At 38.8% G+C, this 8556-nt stretch overlaps 1 long non-coding RNA gene across 1 annotated transcript; it reads left to right on the plus strand.

Moving 5' to 3' along the window:
* The first annotated feature begins 3004 nt into the window (after positions 1-3004).
* LOC147688966 (uncharacterized) lies at positions 3005-7025 on the plus strand. Its single transcript, XR_015300575.1, has 3 exons — positions 3005-3043; positions 3792-3857; positions 6965-7025. It is a non-coding gene; the product is annotated as an uncharacterized LOC147688966 (long non-coding RNA).
* Positions 7026-8556: the final 1531 nt, after the last annotated feature.

An 8556-nucleotide genomic window follows, 5' to 3' on the forward strand; every position in this document is an offset into this window, starting at 1 on the left:
CTCATATTTTATAGTGAAGACTGGCAGAGGAAGGCAGTCATACGTAAATGTAAATATCTAACCTGTATAGAGATTTTAAGCCTCTCGTCTTGCTATTACTCCATCAGCAGCAACAAGGAGACTATTAAAGTTTAAAAGGTAGGGTGGGGGTCAAAACTGTGATGTCAGGTGTCAAAAGGAATATGTCTTCACTTCCTTAACTGCTGATATTTTGTTGAATCAATATCAGTGAAAGAGTTGCACATGGAAATGAAGGGATTATATAGCACTGGTGTGTGGCATTGAAAAGACTAATGGTAGAAGCATAAATGAAGCATATTTAACTTGTATTGACCTCTATAACCTTAAGGTCCAGCATGGCACACATACCGAATTCTAAGCAAATAACCTTGACTGGTATGGCATGATATAGGATCCACATGCTTGGCGACTCCATAAATGATAATGGGTACTATATCCATGGAGCCCTCCTTTTAGTGTTGTGTTTAATTTATGCTACTCAAACATGTCATTAACCCCTGCTAGTGCACCAATAATTGTGGCTTGTTTTACAGGGATTTAGCTGAAGGTGGGTCTTCCAACTGAGGTTCCTGTTAACAATACATCAATAATATGGTATAGGCAATAAACAATATGCAAGCTGACTTGGCTCTGGTCATGGTCAAATTCACAAATGTATATTTAACAAAAGTGGTGCAATGACACTCTCTTTTCAATTACATTTCGACCTGTGAGAGGTCCCCCTGCTCTGCTGTTGTGTAACTGAACAGCAGATCAGAAATTATTGTGTAACTCGCCAATAATCAAAATTAACACGTCTGGAGCACACATCTATACTACTTTTCCATCTTCTCCTGGCTATGGTCCAAATCCACAAAACAGTGAGGATGATCCAGACCAAATTCCATCTTTTCCTTTAGGGATATTAGTGTTCACTGGTATCTATCAAAACTACGCTGCTGGCCTTCCTAAATGACAAAACCTAGTACCTTACAACATATTTCATTGCAAATTGTTACAAAAGGTCCATCTCAAAATATTTAAGAAAACATATTTTTCCATTCTTACAGCAAACTGTTTCCAAAACATAGGCTAGCCACCTATTTTCTAACTTGAGTACTGTTGGATAATAGACATGCTATTGAAGCATTTTTTCAGTGATATGGTAAATTCATATTTTAGGGTTTTGAATCATTATTTAAAAACTGACACCCTTGATCTTTTTTAATACGTTTAAGTGAAATATTAAGGATATTCTAACAAAATCGGTCTGGCAATAAAGCTTAGCTGTGAGATTCCTCTAAATAAATATGGGAGTTGTAATTCAGGAGCAAATCCATCAAATGATCTCTTAAATGCGATGTTATCACTACAGGTAAAACAACAATGTCACTGCTATGCAATCATACATGTTTTTTACATTAAGAATAACATTTTACTACTAGATACTTGTGTTTTGAAATGAATCATGATTCTTCCAACTGATATTATATCTTAGCATTTCATGGAGTATGTCCTTTATGTTTTAGATCCTGTAGTTTAAGTAGGAATTGATGCACCAAGTCTAAAACCGAGTGTGTTTGTGAGTGGGTTAATGAGAGAGTAAATGATTGACTAGGTTTTTGAGTGAATTAAAACTCATATACAGTTCATTCCACACTCCTATTTAACTTCAGATGTTTGTACGAAATCTTAAAAAGCATATTGCAGACTGTCATGTATTTTTGTTCTAGGTTTTGTTCACTCACATGGTGGTGATGATTATGTTCAATTAACCAGGGAGGGTACGTTCTATAGTACAAATTGTCTTGTAACAATTGTTTATTGCAAGGTTCCTCCAAATAAATACATGTATTTAACATAAAAGGCTAATCACTATAATAATCTCTTACAGTTACATTTGTCACTTTGGACACTACAGAAAAACCTTAGTGATCTAATCATGCATGCTCTCTGTGCATTTAGTATAATGTGAAGACTTAAAAATAGTACATCTGTTGTGAATTAATTCTTAATCTCAGCAACTGGCCCTAAATCTGGACATTTCATGATTTTATGAACATGATCCAGTTTTAATCTGGACACAGTCAAATATATGTGTACTGTTTTTATAAAGTTTAGAAATGGAGAGATTTCTGAGTAGTGTCAGAAGCACTTTTTTTTAAAATGGAGTACAAGAAAGGTTACAGACTTTTATAGCCGACCAACTGAGATGCCCTATTGAATAATCTGGGTTCCTTCTATATCTATGTAGCACAAGGTGTTAAACAAGGTGCTATTTATCATACCTCATACATAACGATACTCTAATGTACGTTAGTTATTGGGTTTTGTTAAATATCGCCAATTAAGAGTTTTGTAAAATAACATGTGGATTTTTATGTTCTCTGGACATGGTATGGTGAATACTGTACACATTTCCCTATTAAATTTAGGCAGGTTTTCCCTGTCAAAATTTAAGGAAAGTTGAGATATTTAATCTAATGTATGTTTAACGGATATGATACATACCTCCCAATTCAAAATTCCCACCAATACACAAACAGGACTTTACACACGGCTCGGAAAATACCAAGCGAGTCAAAGTCAGGCCCTTTGCCTGCTAAACGATGTATGGTAATTAGCTGTAACAAGCTATTAGAGATGTAAGACTTTGAAGATTTAAGGATTTCAGTCAAATCCTGGGATTGAATAAGTTATTGGCCCAATTATTTGTGTGTGTGTGTGTATATATCTATAACTATCTATTTATCTATATATATATATACACACACACACACATATATATATATATATATATATATATATATATATATATATATATATATATATATATATATATATATATATATATATATATATAAATGTATATATGGAGTAAGAGAAAGCGTGTGGTGAAACGAAAATATATAAAGTGCATACAGCAAATTTAACTGTCATTATTATTATTACAGGTATTGTGCACCAACATGAAGGTGGCGAATATGGTCGCCCACCCACTGGCGTAAAGGTCCCCGAAACAAACTGTCTTGAAATAGTTCTGGTAAGTTCAACACATAAATTGCCTTTGCTTACAACATTACATGAGAGAATAGTACACAGTATATTAGCCTACAGTGTGTTAACTAATATGTAGCTTCTATTAGGATCCATTGTTGTGAGCATTTAAAGTCTGACCTGCCCCTTATGATGCCTCAGTGTATAAGTACCTCCATGCAAAGAGGAGAGTGTTCAATGATGCCTGCAAAGGGCTATTTCACTTGCTCTAACAGTAACCCCAAAAAATAACCTTCACTGAAACTGAGATGACATATGTCCTGCTGTATCCCTTCAAGAGTGAGGTTTTACTGTGCATAGTGGTATGAAGCAAGAACCTATTTAAAGCTGTAGGAAGGGTGTTCTTGAACTAATATTGTGTCAGACGTGCTGGCTAGGTATTGGAAATGTCACAATTTGATTCTCCATTGTGTTAATCGTATATTAAAATGACAATAAATAGGTTTTATTTAAACAATGTAGACAGGGCATTACGGAGGACAATTCACAGTCACAGTATTAACATACATGGGCGCATTAACTCCACCCTCTGAAATGTAATTGAGTCAAGCATCATTTGGGCATGAGAATTATGCATTAGTGATGATCTCTGGATTCAACATCAAACACTGGAGTATTTAGTGTGACACAATGCAGACCTATTTGAGTCCCAGTAGAGAAATCCAGCTAGGACCAGGTAACTAATGCATGGTTAATGAATTATTTCTAATAAATGTACTTTAAATTTCTTTTAGAAAAAAGATGTGAAAAATCTTCTGACTGCCTTACAAAAACTATTCTGCTCCTACGAAAACTGCAAGGTAAAAATATTCTCTTCTCAATATATAGATTTACAGTTCATGTTGACATCAACGACCCCTCTGGGACTGTGCAGTCTGCATCTGAGGTTTATGTGTCTCTCACAGAGGGAACAGGATTGAGTGGAGTGGTGTGGCTCACTGGTTAGAGGCAGCAGACCCGAGAGCAGAGGTCGGCCCGGGACCAGGGTTCAATTCCCGATGTGGCAGGGTCCTGGACCAGGGTCAGCGGACTCGATAATTCTCATCTCGGTGCCTACTCTAACCAGGAATCACACTCGGCAACTCTGGGCATTAGCTTGCCTCATCTCCACAACGGCCCCCCACATACGCCGAGGATGCCTGGTTTCACCTTGGAGATACCCAGTAGGGACCATCTAACAGGGAAAGCCGGGACGGGTTCCCCAGTTGTCTACTGCGCAGAGATACTCCTTCGGGAGTCGATTCTAGCGCATTACAAACCCACAATTAATTAATTAATTAATCTCTTAACCTAGCTCACTGGGTTAGTTGCCTTTTCACAAAATCTGTGTGTACATTTTAGATCAAAGGCTTTAAATACATCAATTCGATTCAAATGTTCATATCTCCAAGATGGTGAAATGGAGTACCCTTACACCAGGTTCTAGTAATATTTGCTATTTCCAGAACTATGAAATGTTAAATTGTTTGTCCAAGCACTGTGGAAGAACACTGATTAGTATTATTCTCATGCATTTCTGTAGCCAGAATCTAAAAATCACATCACTGCTTCCAGAAGAATTAGGGTGGTATGTATGCCTTATCACTTTCCACATAACCAACATTTCATCTAGAATTCACACAAATCTCTCTTAAATTACACTGAATGGTGTGTCTCGGTCCTCATATAAATCTCTCCTGTGAAGTCATCGTTTAAAGCTACAAATGTACCCGAATCATGATTTTTGTTTTTAGTGCTGGTAGCCCAGTACACTGACCCACACAGTAATGTTTGTCACTTGGTGTGACCTCTTATAAACTATATTTACAAGGCTGTATCACCTACAACTCCCTGTTTACCATGGTTAGTGCATTTCACCTACCTTCTACCACTGTGTTTTTGTGTGCCCGGCACCTCACTACTTAGCACTGTGTTCCCCATACTTATTGCTGATAGCATTTTATGTTCTGCACCTGGTTGCTGACCATTCTATGTGCTCTACACCCCATTTACACTCTACAGCAGTATGACTCCCACTATATATCAGGGGCGGTTCCTTCGTTAGATTTTATGGTGTTTACCTCCCACCTCAGTTGCAAGCCCCCTCACGCATTGCCATTACCCAAAAGTATTAGATTTACTCCAGCATTGTGTTGTTAATGTATCTGGGTGGGATATGGCATGACTAATCCTGGTGATAGGTAGTCAGCAACTACAGCTTGAAGCGCAGATCAGGTTTGACAGGTCTGTTACTGTGGTCAACCAAACATGGTTACTTTTAGCTTCTAGAACCTGCGCTGCTAAGGAGCCAGAGGGAAACGCAGCACAGCTGGCACAGTTTCATTTGAAGCACTGGGTTCATCTGGTCACACTAATTATTTGCTTTGCTCTCATTCTTAATAAAATCCACATGAAAGCAATGCATGTATTTGTTGTTTTTAAAGCTGACCTATCTGCACTGACGAGTGCTTTGAAGGCAGTGGAGGGTTCAATACCATTAACAATACAATACAATACAATACAATACAATACAATACAATCCCATTTTTGAAGTGCACAGATAAACTCCAAGGGGGCATCCCAGCACTAGAGATTACTACAGAACATGGCACATCGCTGTATGGCTATATTCTTAAGCATTACAGGGATTGGTCATGTTTTTGTTACTAGCAGAGTCAAGTGATTCATTTCCTCACAGAAGTTTGAAGAGGGCAGATTTTTTCTGTGTCTTCTCCAGCCCAGAGTGTGTACTTGTAGGCCCTGATGGGTAGCTGTTTTCTGAATTCATATTATGCATACTCTAGTTTCTCATGATTCTATCTGTCCCTGCGCTATATACTAGCTGCAGTATGCATTCCAACCTCTACAGAGCTGTAAATGTGCCAAAGATGCCTTTGTTTTGTCCTCTGTGTTTTCAGCTTATTCTGGGCTCAAGACATATATAAGGGTAACCATATTTGAGATATACTGATATGCTTTTTCTGGCCGTACAACTTTTTAAATCTGTCTTTTCATTCCCAAGGAAGAACAGAAATAATGTGACCCAATTAACACACGGAGCAGTCAGAACCCAGGGATCCAATTGTAGCAACTAAGAGGCATTGGAGTGGCAAAACATTCTTCATAGTGTATAAGTCCCCTCGCATTCTGCTTCATTGACAGGAGTTTCTCTTGCTCACACATGCTCTCAAGAGCCATCATCCAGTGGGCGTGTTGAGGCAGAGCTCCCAAGGAAGTAATTTCACACAGGGCATCATCTCCGATAGCTTTTTGAACACATCAAGATATGTAAACCCTCATCTCAGTAAAAACCACAGGAAGACTGTATTGCACACAGGGTAATTTAAGAGGCTAGGAGTGAAAACCATGCCTGATGCTGCGTAGAGTGCTGTACACATCCTAGCCTTCTAATGGGTGCCAACATTTCTGATGAATTGATGAACTAACTTTACAATACATGTACAGGGTTGTTAGCAAATTTTTCATTTTAATTCATAACAGTAAGATTTGTTGATACTCTCACATGCAATGAAATATTGCAATAATATTCACAATTGTGATATTTTTAAATAGTTATTGCACATACATTATTGTCAAAAGTCTCAAAGTAAGTACAGAACTTCAGATGAGTAATTAAATGCAGCAAAGAAGACATAATCATTCTATCAAGTTGTCTTGAAGGCAACGTATCTGTTATATAGAAATAATAGTAACCAATGTCTGTGGCACTGCTGGAGGAAGGGAGAGCTGCTCCTCTTGGAACTATTGGAATGCTTTTACTTTATCTATTGAGATCCACACAGGCAGTCAGTACTATGAAACTCAATTAATAGAATATCCTTCCTGCTGAAATCATGCATCCTTCCCTTCTCTTGCAGATATGAACTCTGTATGTCATTTGTGATTAATTGCTGATCTTTTTCTCCAGGACCATGATTGCAGCCTGGAAGAATGGACCAACCTGTTAGCTGAAGTCAAATACACACTGGTAGAGTATTGCTAAAATATTTTCATATTAATTCTCTTTATTTTAAGAGGTGTTTCAGAATGATTTTTCAGTGGCAAAAATAAGATCCATCATTGCAGTATTTTTTCATTTTATAATCCTATGTCAGTGAAACTATTGCAATCTATGATGTGCAATCATACCTTTGTATTGTTTTAGTCTAATTATTTTGTTCACAACCTATAACATATACAATTTTCTTGTGCTGTGTCATTTAGGAAGCTTATAGTTGTGAAAACATTTGTTGTATTATTTTATTATTTTCAGGAACACACTGGATGTGCTGTGGATCATCTTCTGTTAGGTGGAAATCCAACATTGGTAAGTTCCTAATTGCTGGCTTGTTTTTTTCTCCCATTCCAGAATTATATCTTATCTCCTATTCTATCCTTGACTCACATTTTCAGTCTTTGGAGATGTCTCACCTCGGTACCTCAGTGGAGTTCTATATTAATTGTCTCTGGTGATGTCTCCATTGAGAATCTCAGTTCAGAATTTGATGTCTCTTTCTGGTGATGTCCCCCACAAGTATCGCAGTACAGTACTTGTTGGGTATCTTCAAGGTGAGGATAGCTCTTTTAAAGGGTTTTATAAACCCTCCATTGCAGCACTTTGATAGTTCTGATAAGGCTACACCAGCTCAATGTACATGATAGCTCAACTCTCAGGTGATGATATATAGCCCTCCACCCCAAGAGGTCTAAACCCAATATGGCTCACCTAGGAGTGTGCTTCAGTCTTACTCCTGCGACTAGCCCAGATGTAAAGTCACTTCACTTTGGTGTAGATGGTATGTACTTCTATAATGATTGCTCTCACCCTGATTTTAATAACCCATACAGGGCCTAATTACGATGGCTGACAGACTTCTGTCCATCTGCCATCTTCCCGTGGATGAGGACCGCCCAGCTATATGGTGGTGGTCCCACATTTGCAATTACAATGTGGCCACCACCACGGCAGACGCAAAAGGCATTTTTTCCATTGCAGTGGCTGCTGCTGGCTGCAGCACCTGCTGCAATGGAAAAAAGGCAGGTTTTGGTTTTCCCTGCACTATGCGGCAGGCACCACGTGGTGTCTGCCACATGGTGCAGGAAAACTGCAGGGGGGAACCAATTGCCGCCCAAGTGCAAAAGCAAACTGCCCCTGCACAAGGTTTGCCCACAACGGGCCCCCAAAGGCAATTCCACTAGCCTTTCCCTGGCGGGTGAACCGCCATTGAAAAGCTGGTGGGGAGCAAGCATTATAATCTCACCAGCGGTGTGGCACCATGTCATATATTACAAGTTGAGACACTACACAGAACCGGCGGGCTCTTGGAGCCAGTCAAATACGTGGCAGTCGGTGTTTTGGACCACCACGGTGCTGCCCCCATCCTAATATGGCGTGCGAAAATGGCCTCACTATGGCGGGCTAACCATCATCGTAATGACCTCCATGGTCTTTTGACCCAAGAACTTGATAAAGTGTTTGGAGTTCCTGGAAGTTTTAGGCCCACTTCAATGATTGTTTGC

The sequence above is a fragment of the Lissotriton vulgaris genome, chromosome 10 (assembly GCF_964263255.1).
Source record: "Lissotriton vulgaris chromosome 10, aLisVul1.2, whole genome shotgun sequence".
Taxonomy (NCBI): domain Eukaryota; kingdom Metazoa; phylum Chordata; class Amphibia; order Caudata; family Salamandridae; genus Lissotriton; species Lissotriton vulgaris.